At 41.7% G+C, this 9,008-nt stretch overlaps 1 long non-coding RNA gene across 1 annotated transcript; it reads left to right on the top strand.

Annotated features, from left to right (window-relative positions):
- Nucleotides 1–588: 588 nt before the first annotated feature.
- Nucleotides 589–1,789, top strand: LOC135532047 (uncharacterized). Its single transcript, XR_010454266.1, has 3 exons — nucleotides 589–775; nucleotides 1,052–1,390; nucleotides 1,649–1,789. It is a non-coding gene; the product is annotated as an uncharacterized LOC135532047 (long non-coding RNA).
- The last annotated feature ends 7,219 nt before the right edge of the window (nucleotides 1,790–9,008 follow it).

Genomic DNA, 9,008 nt, shown 5'->3' with positions numbered 1-9,008 from the left:
CTGTACAGCTTGGTGATAGCAGCTATCATTCAACCTGGTGGTCAGTCTTTATGCTGCTGTACAGCTTGACGGACCGTAAAAGATGAAACATTTATCCTTCTATATTTGGGTTTCTGAGAATAAAACAGCTTCTGAATAATCAATGTAGAAATATGTTTACAGTAATACAGATCTGTTCAATATGTGGTTGTTGTTGTTGATGATGACTTTATTGTATCCATTAGGAAATAGATTTTGCATCATACATCATGTCATCTTAAATAGACAGATGTAGACAGACATGCAACACGTCACACACATTACATACATTGTGCAATAGACTTACAGACAGACAGTTTTCACATAGACAACCATATAGCACAATAAAACACAATACAATATGAGCCTGGTTCATTTTCAGTAATGAGGCCCTGTGCCCCATTTAGAGTTCTATGTATCAACTCTCTTAACCACTATGCTACCTGCCAAAACAGCTGACACACTCCATATTACCAAACTATTATGACAAATGTTATTTACACACCATCCACTCAAAGCCATGATAATGTGAGTTTTTAATTCCTGCATCCCAAATGACACCATTTGAGTGCACCCTATTGAGTGCACTATTTTTGACTAGAGCCCTACCTGCTGCCCCTGATGGTATGTATGTAGTTATTCACCAGCTATAGAGTGAGTTGTTGTTTATGTTTCTAAGACTGCAGGGTGGGAGATGCAACAATGGCCTTGAGAACAGCAGGAAGTGTGTTGGGGGTCTTTCTCTGGTCTGTAGCAGGTATGGTCTCAATCTTATCTTTAAGTTGCTCTGTTTAACAATCTACAGACATTTCTAATAGGATAAGAATCATAATGTTATTCTGGTGTGTTCTGTTAGGAGTCTCCACTTCACTTTAAATAGTTATCTTTCACACCTCACTGAGTGATGCTTATCTGTGGTTTCCATTTACACACAACTCAGCAACTATGGCAACAAAGTGGGTACAAACCCTACTGTCAGTGCGAGCCAATAGACCTAATTCTGATACCTTTGTGTTGTGTGACCTTGTTTCAGTGGTACTGGGTCAGGGTGTCTGGAGTGTGACCTACACCAAGAATAGTATCTGTGCCTTGAAGGGGTCAACAGTGGATCTGTCCTGCTCTTACACATATCCCAGAGGTCATAAAGTTACAACAACCACATGGTATAACTGGAAGATGGGTGTCTGGTATACTTATGATATCCAAGATATGAATGAGGGCCGTATGGAGTACCGGGGGAATAAGGAGAATGACTGCACCCTGACAATCACAGACCTGAAATGGAGTGATACTGCAGCATATTATTTCATGTTTTCAACAAAATCCTCCTCTTGGATTCCTCGCAATGACTATGTCACTCTCATTGTCACAGGTATTGTGATATTGTACATAGAATAACGCACCACTTCAAATGACAAATATGAAATTAATCAAATCCACAAAAGACGAATCTTAACTTGAGACACAACAGATCCAACAGTAATATGTTTACTTAAATCAATAGATTACATGATTTATGGCACACAGATTTACGTTTGTCTCAAATTAGGACTAGGCCCAATGAGAACAGTACAATTGTATTAATCTAGAGCGGATTGTTCCATTGTGTTTTAATACACTCTGCATTCAGAACTGCAGGTGGAGGTAACAGACACAAGTAATAGGAAGACACTGTCCTGTAGCACCACCTGTACTCTGAGTAACCCCAACACCATCTATATCTGGTACAAGAACGGACAACATCTAGATGAGAGCACCTCCCCCAGTACAAAGACTCAGTCTCCAGCAACTATGAAGACAGTTACTCCTGTGCTGTAAAAGGTCATGAGGATCTCCTCTCTCCTGCAGTGTGTGAGTGTTTCTTCATTAACAATACTGTTTAACCTCTGTGTGTGTTGGTTTCACTTTGAGAACTTGAGAACTTTTAGCATTTCTAGATAGAACTGAGAATATAATCTAGTTGTTTTTTTGTTTTTTTTAAATTTTACCTTTATTTAACCAGGCAAGTCAGTTAAGAACAAATTCTTATTTTCAATGACGGCCTGGGAACAGTGGGTTAACTGCCTGTTCAGGGGCAGAACGACAGATTTGTACCTTGTCAGCTCGGGGGTTTGAACTCGCAACCTTCTGGTTACTAGTCCAACGCACTAACCACTAGGCTACCCTGCCGCCCCATGCCACCTCGTGTTATGTCACTGTGTTTCAGGTGTTCAGGGTCAGAGCTGCAACAGAGTGACTTACCCCAAGAGGAGAATCTGTGTCTTGAAGGGGTCAACAGTGGACATATCCTGTACTTATGTTGGTTATTATTCCACCACATCATCATTCTGGTTTAGAAGTGATAAGTCGACCCCTGAAGACCTAACCACAGACCCAGGGTATGCAGGTCGTGTGAAGTACACTGGAACACACAGAGGTCCCTTCACCCTGAGAATCACAGATCTGAGAGAGGAGGACTCAGCTGAGTATCGCTTCACTTTTAAAGCAGACAACATTGAATGGGGTCATAGTTTCCCAGGAACAACTCTGTCTGTCACAGGTACTACACTGTATGATACAACTGTAAATCATATTGAATTACAGGAGAAACAAATTAACCATCCTGTTGACACAGAGGTGTATGTGGTTTTATACATATTGTTTCAGGTCTGCAGGTGAAGGTGACTCCTGCTGCAGAGGGACAGAAGACACTGACCTGTATCACCACCTGTACTCTGACTGACAACCCCACCTACATCTGGTACAAGAACGGACAACGTGTAGATGAGCCCACTTCCCAACAATACTCTAGTAATACCCTAGTAGTGTTGGGTCATTCTGTGGACAGTTACTCCTGTGCTGTAGAACACCATGAGGACCTCCACTCTCCTGCAGTGTGTGAGTATGAATTAAACTACTATTCTACTTAGAAAGCATCTAAAACTTTATATCAATGAGAAGAGTATTACTGCTTTATCTATACATATTCATCATTACATAGAAATGACAGACAATGTCATAGATGTATGCATGTCTATAGTTAGAGTGTTCAGTACCTCAGACACTTGAAGAATAGTTTAGTAGACTAAAGTCCTAAAGTGTCTCTATGTATTATTGTTAACATTTTAAGTGAGTGATAGTTTTAGTAAGTGATAGTTTTAGATAGTCCTCTGACTTTAGATATGATTTATTTTTGACATGACTTCATTTGAGGTAGTATACTACAGTCCTGATCCTCTGACATATTCTCCTTAACTAGATGCTCCAAGGAACACCTCAGTGTCAGTCAATCCCTCTGGTGAAATAGTGGAGGGCAGTTCAGTGACTCTGACCTGCAGCAGTGATGCCAACCCACCTGTGGACAAATACACCTGGTACAAGAAGAACGTAACCTCACCAAAAGCATCAGGACAGAGTTACAGCATCACTAACATCATCTCCGAGGACAGAGGAGAATATTACTGTGAGGCTGAGAATAAATATGGACGACTCAACTCTTCTTCTGTGTTTGTGGACGTTCAGTGTTAGTTCACCTCATCTTCCTCTATTCATTGATAATCACACAGGTCAACAACAATAAATAATAATTAGTAATATTACACACTTATCATACCATATGACATAGAATTAATAGGCTTATCATTAGTAATATTACACACTTATCATACCATATGACATAGAATTAGTAATATTACACACTTATCATACCATATGACATAGAATTAGTAATATTACACACTTATCATACCATATGACATAGAATTAGTAATATTACACACTTATCATACCATATGACATAGAATTAGTAATATTACACACTTATCATACCATATGACATAGAATTAGTAATATTACACACTTATCATACCATATGACATAGAATTAGTAATTTTACACACTTATCATACCATATGACATAGTATTAGTTGGCCTGTATTTAAATAATTGTTTTATTTTCTTCTTCCCTGGTTTCTTCTATGTCATATCTCCACCTTGCATTTAAAATCTCAAGATACTACAGCATTGTTTCTCTGGGTTCCTGTGGTGGGGATGGGGGCTGCCCTGACTGTTGGAGCTCTTCTTGTCACCATCTACTGCTATATGAAGAGGTGAGCCAGCCATTTACATGAACTCTATTAGTAACATATCAACTTCTAGAGGTCAGTAGAGAGCAGAACTCACTCTGTCCCTCATTACAGGAGACACACAGGAGGAAGTGATGACACAGCAGACAGACAGGTAATATTGTCAACAACCAAAGCTATTTCAATCCCAATGCCACAGACATAGACAGTAAGTGAATGGATGGATTTGTGCTCGATACAGTATTGAGCTTATTTGTGTTTCTCTCTCTCTCTCCCTCTCTCTCTCTCTCCCCTCTTCCCCCCCACCCCCCAGAGTGTCCATCCTGACCCCAACAGTGACATGTACACATCTCTGAACATGAAGACCAGGTCACCAGAGTATGACACCCTGGCAGTAAGTCTCTTATAATGCAGTCTGTGTGTCCGTTTACATACAAGTGTTAGAGGGATTGGTTTGTAAAGTGCTCATTCAATGTGTCTCCTTTCAGAATGTGAGATACTTGGCAGTGACAAAGCCCTCAGATACATGCTGAGCCCTCCAATTACGAGAACTTAAGAGAACCACCACAGAACCTGGACAGAAGAGAACCACCACAGAACCTGGACTGAAGAGAACCACCACAGAACCTGGACTGAAGAGAATCACCAAAGATTCTGGACTGAAGAGAACCACCACAGAACCTGGACTGAAGAGAACCACCACAGAACCTGGACTGAAGAGAATCACCAAAGATTTTGGACTGAAGAGAACCACCACAGAACCTGGACTGAAGAGAACCACCACAGAACCTGGACTGAAGAGCAACAGCATCAAACCAAAGCTCGGCCTCACAATGTTATTCTCTTACTATGATATTGCTTTTTAATCTAGAAGGTTTGAGACAATGAGCTTTAACTTTTGAGTAAGTGCTGGAATTTAGATTGTTCTCCTAATGATAAATACAGTATGTGTACTAACGTTCAAAAGTTTGGGGTCACTTAAAATGTCCTTGTTTTTGAAAGAAAAGCAAAAAAATGTGTCCATTAAAATAGCATCTAATTGATCAGAAATGCAGTGTAGACATTGTTAATGTTGTAAATTACTATTCTAACTGGAAAATGCAGATGTTTTATGGAATATCTACAAAGGCAGACAGAGGCCCATTATCAGCAACCATCACTCCTGTGTTCCAATGGCACGTTGTGTTATCCAAGTTTATCATTTTAAAAGGATAATTAATCATTAGAAAACCATATTGTAATTATGTTTACACAGCTGAATACTGTTGTGCTCGCTGATTAAAGAAGCAATGAAACTGGACTTCTTTAGACGAGTTGAGTATCTGGAGCATCAGCATTTGTGGGTTCATTTACAGATTCAACATGTCAATTTATCTGTTTACTATCTGTAGATTGTATTGCTTATCTTTTTTATGGGATTTTGCCAATTCCAGATTTTTTATATAAAGTTATGTCTTGTCTTAGTGACACAAAAAGGAATAATATTGACAAGAGCTTTTAAATGTTTGTATCTCTGGAGTTGTTCCTGATGTGTTAAAATATGTTTTACTTTGTATTGCTGTCAGTCATTACTGGTCATTCTCTATTTTATATTATGTAATACTATATTGTTCAGTGTCATGATATTGCTTGTTTTATTATCAAATGATTAATTATTCATTAGTACATTTATTTTAGACACATTGAACACAGTATAAGCATCATGTTGTAAATGAGATCAAAGGTAGACAATAAATAGACAACAAATACATGGATTGTTTGACTAACATGCATTGATTCATAACTAAATCCATTCTGCTCGTTTCTTGTATTTCTACCTATTGGACACATGATGGAACCATTGAACCACATAGCTTGGCTATAGGCAGGTCAGGGATACTACATTACTGTCAGGAGATACACTGTCATAGATCAACACCAAGCACTGTTCATCTCCCCCCTCTCTCCCTCTCTCCCCCCTTCTCTCCCTCTCTCCCCCCTCTCTCCCCCACTCTCCCCCTCCCCCTCTCTCTCTCCCCCTCTCTCCCCTCTCTCCCCCCTCTCCCCCCCTCTCTCCCTCCCTCCCCCCCTCTCTCTACCACTCTCTCCCCTCTCTCTATCTCCCCATCTCTCTCCCTCTCCCCCCTCTCTCTCCCCTCTTTCCCCTCTCTCCTCCCTCTCTCCCTCTCCCCCCCTCTCTCCCCCTCTCTCCCCTCTCTCTCACTCTCTCTCCCTCTCTCCCCCTCTCTCCCTCTCTCTCCCCCTCTCTCCCCCCCTCTCTCCCCCTCTCCCCCTCCACCCTCTCCCCCTCCCCCAGTTTGTTGCTGCTGGAGAAGTTTACCACTGTGCAGACTGCTCTCGGCTCCCCTCTCATGACTCCAGTGGTGGACCTCTCCTCCCCTCATGACTCCAGTGGTGGACCTCTCCTCCTCTCATGACTCCAGTGGTGGACCTCTCCTCCCCTCATGACTCCAGTGGTGGACCTCTCCTCCTCTCAGGACTCCAGTGGTGGACCTCTCCTCCTCTCATGACTCCAGTGGTGGACCTCTCCTCCCCTCATGACTCCAGTGGTGGACCTCTCCTCCTCTCAGGACTCCAGTAGTGGACCTCTCCTCCCCTCATGACTCCAGTGGTGGACCTATCCTCCTCTCAGGACTCCAGTAGTGGACCTCTCCTCCCCTCATGACTCCAGTGGTGGACCTCTCCTCCCCTCATGACTCCAGTAGTGGACCTCTCCTCCCCTCATGACTCCAGTGGTGGACCTCTCCTCCCCTCATGACTCCAGTGGTGGACCTCTCCTCCCCTCAGGACTCCAGTGGTGGACCTCTCCTCAGGACTCTACTGGGTGTGTATTTTTAACTCTGGCTATCATACCTGGGTTGTTACTGTGATTCTAGACCATGCTAGCCCACTGAGCTAAAGTGTAGACATTAGCTCCTGTTAGCTAACATGAATCTCCAGGTCTAAGACAAGGTTATCTCATCATTACAGACCAGCTCCGTTCACTGAAATCACACCCAGTCTGTTGTTTGGTTATTCCACATCTAAATTATACATACTTTAATGTGAGTGTGTATACCTACAGCTATAGACTGTCCAAAATAGCACCCTATTCCTACATAGTGCACTATTTTCTACCAGAGCCTCATAGTCACGGTCAAACATAGTGCACTGTGTAGGGGATAGGGTGTCATTTAGGTCACATTCATAATGTTGGGTTGTTGTAAGGTTGCTGTAATGGATTTATTCTGACCATGGTCCCCTCCCTTCCTCTCCTCCTCTGGTCCCCCTGTCCCTGTCTCTGGGTGGGGAACATCACCATGGACCTCACTGAGAAACACATATTGGACCTTTTCAAAACGTATGACCATCATGCCCCATCTGTTTTAGTTCTGTATCTGCATCTCTAACTACATGTTAGTCAACAGACGCTCTTATCCAGAGACTTACAGGATGACTTTCAGAGTTCTACATTCTAATTATATCTCCCCTCAGCTACAGTACAGAACATAGAGAGTATCAGAGTTCCACATTCTAATTATATCTCCCCTCAGCTACAGTACAGAACATAGAGAGTATCAGAGTTCCACATTCTAATTATATCTCCCCTCACCTACAGTACAGAACATAGAGAGCATCAGAGTTCCACATTCTAATTATATCTCCGGTCACCTACAGTACAGAACATAGAGAGCATCACAGTTCTACAATCTAATTATATCTCCCCTCACCTACAGTACAGAACATAGAGAGTATCAGAGTTCTACATTCTAATTATATCTCCCCTCACCTGCAGTACAGAACATAGAGAGCATCACAGTTCTACAATCTAATTATATCTCCCCTCAGCTACAGTACAGAACATAGAGAGTAACAGAGTTCTACATTCTAATTATATCTCCCCTCACCTACAGTACAGAACATAGAGAGTATCAGAGTTCTACATTCTAATTATATCTCCCCTCACCTACAGTACAGAACATAGAGAGCATCACAGTTCACAGCTTTGTCAACATCAAGAATACCAACATGGCTGCTCTCGCCTTGGAGAGGCTCCAGGTGAGTGGTGTGATGAAACATAATGCTGCCAAATGCATTTTACTATGTGAGATGTGCTTTCAATTATTTAGCTTGAAAAAAAGGAGATTGTACTTTTGGGAATATGCTATTGGTTCCTTTGTACTATTGTGACAATGCTTGTACTATTGGGACTAGGCTATTGGTTCCATTGTACTTTTTTGACTCTGTTATTGGTTCCTTGAACTTTTGGGACTATGATATTGGTTCCATTTAATGTATTTTGACAGTGGCTGCTGTTATATGTATTTTGACAGTGGCTGCTGTTGTATGTATTTTGACAGTGGATGATGTTGTATGTATTTTGACAGTGGCTGCTGTTGTATGTATTTTGACAGTGGATGATGTTGTATGTATTTTGACAGTGGATGATGTTGTATGTATTTTGACAGTGGATGATGTTGTATGTATTTTGACAGTGGATGATGTTGTATGTATTTTGACAGTGGATGATGTTGTATGTATTTTGAAAGTGGATGCTGTTGTTTGTATTTTGACAGTGGATGCTGTTGTTTGTATTTTGACAGTCGATGATGTTGAATGTATTTTGACAGTGGATGATGTTGTATGTATTTTGAAAGTGGGTGCTGTTGTTTGTATTTTGACAGTGGATGATGTTGTATGTATTTTGACAGTGGATGATGTTGTTTGTATTTTGACAGTGGATGATGTTGTATGTATTTTGACAGTGGATGCGGTTTGTCCTACTGTCCAGGTGGTGGAGCTGGAGAGCACCAGACTGGTAATTTGGTACCCAGACCGCTAGGTCCTCTCCTCAGAGGACCAACCTCCTACCGAGACCTCAACACCTCCTCAGCCTCCCAGTACGCCGCCACAGGGTAAGGACATCCGACTATCTGTCAAAACATC

Source organism: Oncorhynchus masou, unplaced genomic scaffold (genome assembly GCF_036934945.1).
Source record: "Oncorhynchus masou masou isolate Uvic2021 unplaced genomic scaffold, UVic_Omas_1.1 unplaced_scaffold_1704, whole genome shotgun sequence".
NCBI lineage: Eukaryota > Metazoa > Chordata > Actinopteri > Salmoniformes > Salmonidae > Oncorhynchus > Oncorhynchus masou.
This window is presented reverse-complemented; position numbering and strand designations above follow the sequence as displayed.